We start from the raw sequence: 8,734 nt of genomic DNA, 5'->3' as shown, positions 1-8,734 counted from the left end.
CAAGAAAGAAAGGTTCCTCCACTTATCGTACGTACCCTAAAAATGACATACAAAATTACAGCAGCAGATTAGCTAAGCCGCGCATGGACAGAGAACGGACATGGCAAAACTATAAGGGTTCCGTAGTCCTAAAAAAGGTGTTAAAGTAACCAACTTCATTCAGAATATAAGAAAGAGAAAATTCAAAACTAAAATACTTACACGAATATTACGAGTACCTACCTAACATAAAAAAAAGCAGTTGGGTGGTACAGTCGCCAGCACCATCTGACACAACAAGCGTGCATAAATATCTGATACGACTCTATTTCTAGGGCCGGAACGACGTGTCAGATATTTTTGCGCGCTCCGCTGTGGCAGATATTAATGCTGGTGACTGTACTAGCTATAGCGACCGCCAGCATTCAAGTTTTAATATTTCTAGATTCAATCCAGACCGTATTGTGTGCAAACGTGTTTTATAAAATGGATTGTTCAAAGTTGTTCAAAGTCGAATAACTTAGGTCATGCATCGTGCCTAGGGTCAACTGAACTATGAACTACGACCGGCGATTCATTCATAGACCTTATTCTGACACAATTGAACGATTCTATGGCTTTATTCCTTTATTCGTAAACCTGTTGGTGAGTGAATGGTTTAATGAATATCTTACAATAGGGAGAAATTGTGATAGGCGGTGGTAATCTTTCTGAGCCGCGGACAATCTCGTTTATTTGTAGGTACAGTAGGAGTCAAAAGTAAATGGAGCATGCAACAAAATAGTCGAATGGGCAAGTGGAAGGGTTGGTGGAGATCGAGCTTATTGTAGCGTAAGGCGTACCTATTCTACAGAGGCTATATGTTTAGGTATAAAATGGGTCATAGACAGAATTTCGGTTGCTGTCGTATAGATATGACTAATGTTGACTATTTACAGTTCACTTTTTTTTTGTTTCTGTGTGACCGAGCTTTGCTCGTAATCCTTTTTTTGGTTAAAATTTAATAAGTATTTATTTTATTAAAAAGCAAGACAAACTAAATAAAAAAAACTAAGTCACGTCTGACCCAAATAGAACTCTACACCTGTAATTTTCAAGTGTGACACTATAACATGTTACCGCTGAACCACCAAGCTCTCGACAGAGTTATCCAAATTGCCGGCCTTATTGCCCATGAAATTTAGAATTAAAAAAATCCCTACAACTCGAAAACTCGCGATTCGTTAAAGCTGTTTCCGAAATCCCCGAAATAAATAATCAGGTACTTAGGTATATGTACAAAATTACCACTGCGACAAGCTACTGCCGCGACTGGCCACCTCTATTACACAGATTTTTTTCGCGACTGGTTAGATATTTTTCCCAAAATCGTTATTTCCTAGTAGCAAAATTTCCGCTTTTTCCCAAATGTTTTATCCCAATATGCTTTTTTACTGAAGTTTATTTTCACAAACGCGTTTTTTCCCCAATTTTAATCGATACAGAAACAGTGTCAGCGGAGCTGCGCTAACGTGGAGCTCCTACTTTTGTTTGGTTTTGTGTGGTTCCCTTCAGGCCGATGTAAACTTAACATAACCTAAGCCTACCTATGTTTTGTGACGATTAAAATTAAAAAAAACGCGATTGTGAAAATACGCTTCAGTAAAAAGCAAACTGACAAAAAAGCATTTGAAGAAAAAAAGCGAATGGAAATTTTTATATAAATAGGAAATAACGCTTTCGCTTTTGGGGTAAAGATCTAACGAACCGCCCGTCCTGGCTTGCTCTTGTTTACCTACGTATAAGTAATATACACAGAGGCACATTGACTTTTTCACTTGTGTGAATGACTGTACCAAGACAAGATACCCCAATTGGTAAGGTGACGGGGTCGCGGTCATACACACATTGAATTGTAAATTGTCTTTTACTTAATCGCTGCTCATTCGCACTTGGCCAGTGTCTCCACGACTTCAATAAATTAAATATTTAATCGTTTAATTAAAAGTACAATACCTTTCAATAGATAAGTACGTTGTGAATAGCACTGTCCGAAAAAGCAAACGAATAGGTACTGAATAATAAAGATCGTAATTGTATTTATAGAAACTAAATTTTGGTGAAGTTAAGAACTACCTACATTTAGGTATGCAACATACGCCAACACGTCTGGTCTGGTATATACTTGAGCATGTTTCACCAATCATTGATAAATTTAATGTGACAGTATCAGTGATGCCGTCCCTGATTGTTTTGTCCGAATAAACAGAGACAGCTTTGAACATGAAACTCCTTGACACTCGTAGTGAAAAACCCGCGTTTTCCGCAGCCGCCGTGGCATATGCCCCGGGAAGAAGGGCTACGGATTAACTTATTCGGGAGTTATCCGGGTTTATTTCACTAAAGCAGCGACAGTATCACATCTACTTAATAATAATGATAATAATTTTATTTTCGACCAACTTGGGTCATTGATACAGTACAATACAGTATATTGATACAATACTACAGTTCAAAAAGCTCATGCAAGTGTTGTTACTTAAGAATATAATACTAATAACCACTGAGTTTTTAAACTATATTGTTTATGAAATTCTGATGCGTGCCTATAATTTAAATTTTTGAACTGTGTTCATCCCTGCAGTCATTAATTACACTGTATTATACAATTATATTATCTGCTTTTGTTCTCGCATCGCAAGCGCCCAACCAATTATCTTAGTGTATTTTGTACGTAGTAGGTATATAGATTGTTCAGGGAATTAGAGTCAATAATCCATATTAACTTTGCGAGGATACTTACTTAAACTTATAACTGCACATAAACTAGGTATATCAATTAGCTGTGAAACAGGCCCTTGGTTTAGTTATTTAAGTTGTTCAGAGACGCACAGCTGTTTGAACTTGACTTCGCTCCAGAGCTATTTGCAGACATTCAGCCGTCTGAGTTTCTTTTGGGTTGTTTTGTCTTGAACTCTTGTTAACTGCTGAAAGCTATGTCTGAGACTAAATTAAGCTAAAACCACCGATGATGAACATGGTTATTTTATTTTCCCCCTTTATAAACTAAATATTAAGTAAATTGCAATGCACGCTTCTTGCTGCATTTTGCTTCTTGTACACCTAGTCACCTATTTAATATCTGCCACAGCGGAGTGTGCAAAAATACCTCACATGTCCTACGCTAGAAATAGAGTTGTATCAGATATTTAGGATATTGGTCCTGTTGGCTGTACGTGAATCAATTCGTTCGACTGTACATGCATATCAGCGGTACCACAAAGACTGGCAGCATAAGTACTTCGAAAGCGATGCCAATTTGTTGAGAGAGCCAAGTCTTTTAGTCCCTCAGATCACATTAAAGTCCCCGTGTGCCGATACATAAGTCGGTACATTTTCAAATCAATCGGAAGGAAAGCCGATCCGATCGGAAAGGCTGTCAGCTCGCCAGACGGCCTCACACCCGGTGACCGCCATATGGCTGATTGCCGGGTCTTCACCAACCGCAGAACGTTACTCTCCCGCTATGCGACGTCGATTAACATAATATCGACTAAGTTGAATATCAAAGATGCAAGAGAGTTGGGCTTGATTTGATGTGTCAGTTTGTGAGTGTGGCAGGAGTCCTGCCAGGTGATTTGTACCGTGTGCATTTGTGTAGAGCTATAGTGCATCTGTTCCGTCGTCTGATTGACGCCGAGTCTACATTGAACGAATTACGAGTAAGACACTAACACAGGTACAAGTTTCTTTAGTATTGCCGCAACACTACTACCGTGAGAGTTGAATAATGTACAGTACAGAGAATTGTACAGCGCCTCTACAAATAATTTACGCCGTCGCTATCAAGTACGGTCACTGTAAACTCATGGTAGTGGTACAGACACAACTGCAATATCCTGCATCTTAGGGCTCTGCACATCGAGATCAGGGACCCACTGACATCAAGCATGTCGCCAAAGTTGTCGATGGTCTAAATTTTTTTACACACCAATGTTGACGACCAAGTGAATGGTCGGATAATTGAGTACGAAAAGCCCAATAATCAGATTTCTTGCTGCGCTTTCAGCAGACGGCGACTCGCGGCGTGTGGTTGGTGTGAACCAAGTTAAACTTTAAAGCCTGACCCACGAAAACGCAATTACTTTAATAATGTACGAATATAACGTCACATTCCTAAGGGCTTTTTACTTTAATATTCCTATAAAAAATCATCTTGATGGGTGATGAGCATACCTTTGTAATGACCTTATGTCATTCAACGAGGTGAAACAAAGAAGGGCTGCGTAGACTTATTTTCTTTTGTAAGAGACTGTTCGTATCAGCATTACATAATTAATAAAGTAAAAAGTAAGTAGTTTAATCGACCTAGTAGTAGGTATTACCTTACTAGGTCGATTAAACTATTGGGTAAAATTGGGTAAAAAATTCAGAATGGTAGTAAATATATCAAATTTACAAGGACAAATTCATGAATTCCTATCCTACAATATTGTGTACAATAAATAATCTAATATCCAAGACTAAAACTATTTAAACTAAACTATGTTACAAAATAAAAACGTCATCCATTTACGAGGAAAATTATAGCAGCTAAGATTGCTTGAGAATAATTAGTAGTTTAAGAGTAAATAGCAGCCTAAGGTATAAAATATACAAACTTGGAAGATTCAGTACCTACACAATACGAAATCCTTAGTATTTGATTTTTTCGTAATGGCTACGGAACCCTCTCGTGTCGTTTTTTTTTATTTTACAAAATAAATGATCGATCGAACACCGCAATGTTCTTTCAATTCAATGAACTAAAAGAATTTCTTTGCTCACCGCCGCGACACCTTATGATAGCTAGTTTATGCAAGATATGCGTGTTCATGCAGTTCCTCCAACTCCACACTGTAAGAACATACACAAATCACACAAACCCATCTATCACCACCACCACCACAATACACTGACGCGTTTCGAACTCAACCAGAGCTCATCTTCAGAGAAACTCAACCGTATACCATACTACCAAAGAATTTCTTTTAGTTCCATGATATGTATGGACCTTCGCAAAGTAACGCCTGATTCCTTCCTGATTCAATAAATTATTTCTTTCAATTCGAACTTTATAATATCTGATAATCTACTATTAAACGCTCAAAATTATTTTTTGACTTTGGGGATAAAGCGCACTGTATTATGCTATGTCACCGGCGCGATCTTGAATCCTGAACGTAAATGAGAAATAAACAAATTATTGTGCACAAATCTGCGAGGCACTTCAATGGTGTGTGTGAAGTTCCCAAACCGCACTGGGCCCGCGTGGGAACTACTGCCCAAGCCCTCTCATTCTGAGAGGAGGCCTGTGCCCAGCCAGCAGTGGGACGTATATAGGCTGGGATGATGATGATGATGATTCACAGGGTTGCCACTGCATTCGGTTATCGTTTTGCTAAAAATGTGTTGCCAATCGTATCTTTTTTTTAAATTGCCGCTGTTTTCCATTGCCAACTTACGCTGGCCAGACTCTATTGACTAATACGTAGAGCAAATTAGTCCATGGGCGTACTCAGGGGGGGGGGGCAAGGAGGGGTAGCTGCCCCCCCTGGATTTTGTTACCTCCCTACTAACTATCTACTGTTGTCGATAATTATGTCTATTTATTTGACTAGGTGCTTATAAAATTGTACTCCCCCCCTGGTCCAGAACCTGGGTACGCCCATGATAGTCTAGGTTTTAAACAGCTGATCCATTCATCACTCTACCAACCGGGTTGATGACGGGTGCTGGGTCACATGCAAAGCTCGAAGAAAGGGGTAGCAGCAATATAAATTAAAGCGATACAAAAAATAATTACACCAAATCAAACGCGAGAACAAGTGTCCGAAACTGGATCGCTGCCCTTTGTGTTATTGTGATAATAATGGACACTTTATGCTTTCATTAATGCGGTGTGACCCTCGCAGTAAAGACAGCTGTTTGCTGTTTGCCGAATAAAGAGCGGATCAAATGATTCTATCGTTACCCAGTGCCATTTGAGAGAGAGAGGCGGCTAGCACGAGAGAAGAGAGGAATTAGGGTTTTTCAACCGGCGAAATATGTATAGCTAGATGGCGCTAGTATCGTGAGGTGATTGATGACTTTGACATTTGCGTCGCGCTCGTGATTGGTTAAATGGGCCATTTTTAGGGTTCCGGAGCCAAAATGGCAAAAACGGAACCCTTGCAGTTTCGTCAAGTACGTATGTCTGTGTCTGTCCGTCCATTCGTATGTCACACGAAGATACGCTCTTTTTCTGGTAATAGATTTTAAGACTGTAGTAAGTGTTTTAATTGTGTTATAACGCACATAATATTACTTGATCTTTTTCGTAATGGCTACGGAACCCTATCTTGTGCGTGTCCGTCCGACACGCTCTTGGTCGGTTTTTCTTATTTATTTTGCTGTCGATATTTTTTTCTCAGATTTCAATGCAATTTGGTGAATTGGTAAAGTTGCTTATTCTGACTATGTAAAGCCCAATTTCACACTATTTCCTACAATTTTTTCCATTGAGTTTGAGTTACACAAAATGTATGGAAATTTCGTACCTAACTAAACTGAAAATTTAGTATAAAATGAGGAATTCAAAATGAAAAAAAAAAACGACAACAAAATAAAACATTCCTCACCTTTTCGCCGCTCATCACTAATGAGAGCATACGACACACGTACGCAGTTTCTTATTGTCCTTCTCGTACGAAACCTGTTGAAAAAGGACAAATAGCGTCGAAAGATGCAGTTCGTCCGGCAGCTTTGAGAATGGATGCAGCCCCCCCATTTAATTTGGCAGGTGCTAGTCTAACTATACTATACTGATAAAATAAAGTGCTAGGTACTTACAATTAATATGTATGTGAGGACAATTTCTAATTAAACCGATTAGAGAAATCATTAACGAAAGATCCACTAACGCGCGGGTGCATGGCTTGGCGCCCGAGGTTTCTGTTTCAAAAGGTTTCAATAGAGCAGAGATCCGCCTCAGGCATCGCTGCTCTACCTATTCGGCATGGTCCTTTTTATCCCGGTTAAAACTAGTTCCTGCGGGACCCAAACGAAGGTACGGGCAACTAACGCTTAGTTTGCCAATTATTCGCCAGTTACTTGGATAGGGATATGGTGTACAGTCGAGTTCATAAACTTGTGAGCAAAAATTTGATCAAAAATATATAAATACGACTCTATTGTTAACGGCGTACAAAGCGTGTTCAGATATTTTGAAATAAATTTTCCTCACAAGTTTATGAACTCGACTGTACAAGAAGAGAGGCCTTTGCCTAGCAACACAGACAGTGTACAACAAGTGACAAACCTTGTAAAAGTGACAAACCTGGGAAATATAAAACACATAAAAAAGTAAAAAAGTCAAAAGTCAAAAGTCAAAAGTATTTATTTGCCAGAATACAGTACAGGAAGGTCTTACATTGTATATTTTTATTCAGTGTATTTAAATAATAATAATAATAATTTAATATTTTATTTTGTCGTTAGGTAACTCATTCGATTTATTTATGAACTAGGTAGGTACTCGTACCTAAGTAGAACCAAAGCAATTCACATCAGCTTTAGATTCTACTCTAAATTGTAGAGTCGAAATCATATTTTTGCTGGTTACTTCCTAGAGACTTGGAGTCTTTACGCCACTTTGCCTGGTCCTGTGCAGTTTTAGCTTTAAAGCTTTGTATTATAATTACAAGGCGCAATACACGCACACTAGGTGTGAGGGAGTAATCAATAGTACTTCCCGCGACCAAAGAGAAGCCCTAAAAGAGTTCCGTTGCTCCACCACTATACTTGCGTTTCAAATAAGCTAAAACGCACCTACAGTCTAAGTTATACGATATCGCTTAAATGTACTAGCGAAATTTTCCAGCTTTTTGGTCTTTACACAGTTGGAATACAGCTTGAGTTGGAGTAATTGTTTTTGAAATGCATGTACGACATCACCATCTGGCCTGCAATAACCGGTGCAGTTGAGACTGCAGTTTTTAAATTAAAATTTTAAGGATAATACAGTTTCAGAAATTTTAAACAGTTGCGAAATGAAAAGTTGCGAAATTAATCAGGTTGCCAAAGGTTTTAAACGTTAGCGCTGGTAGTTTAAAAAATGACGTGTAAAAGGGCCCATTGCGGCCTTTTTACTGAATAAATAATTTGAATTAATTTATTTATAAACAAACAAATGATATAATAAGACAATATTGATTATAATGATAATATTGTTTTAGATAAAAATATATTTATTTATAACAAAAAGCAATAAAACACAATACATTAAACATTTAAAAATATGACTATGTACCATCAACCAAATAATATGGTATACCACCGTAAAGTTGATAATCGTTCGCATGTCACAAAATAAGAATGACAATAGACTTATCTGTCAACTTGAAAGTTCGACTTTAGCGACATATTCATTTGATAGGAACTTGTTTAAAAATTGATAGACCACTTATTTGGCTGATGGTACAAGAATTTGAATTTGAATTTAAATTTGAATTTAAATTTGAATTTAAATTTGAAATGAAATTAAATGAAATGAAATTAATGAGTTTTTCTAAATAATAAACTGTCTTCAGAATTCTCACGTAAAAACTTTATTTTAAATGTATAACAAAACTGAATGCTTCATCGCCATGTTCTTCGATACGATCGCATTGACAGAGGCGCCACTCGTGGCATAAACTAGAACTAAATCAAGTTCGTTCAAAAACTAAATAACACAATAGAAATGAAACGAAATTAA

Source organism: Choristoneura fumiferana, chromosome 13 (genome assembly GCF_025370935.1).
Source record: "Choristoneura fumiferana chromosome 13, NRCan_CFum_1, whole genome shotgun sequence".
Classification (NCBI taxonomy): Eukaryota; Metazoa; Arthropoda; class Insecta; order Lepidoptera; family Tortricidae; genus Choristoneura; species Choristoneura fumiferana.
This window is presented reverse-complemented; position numbering follows the sequence as displayed.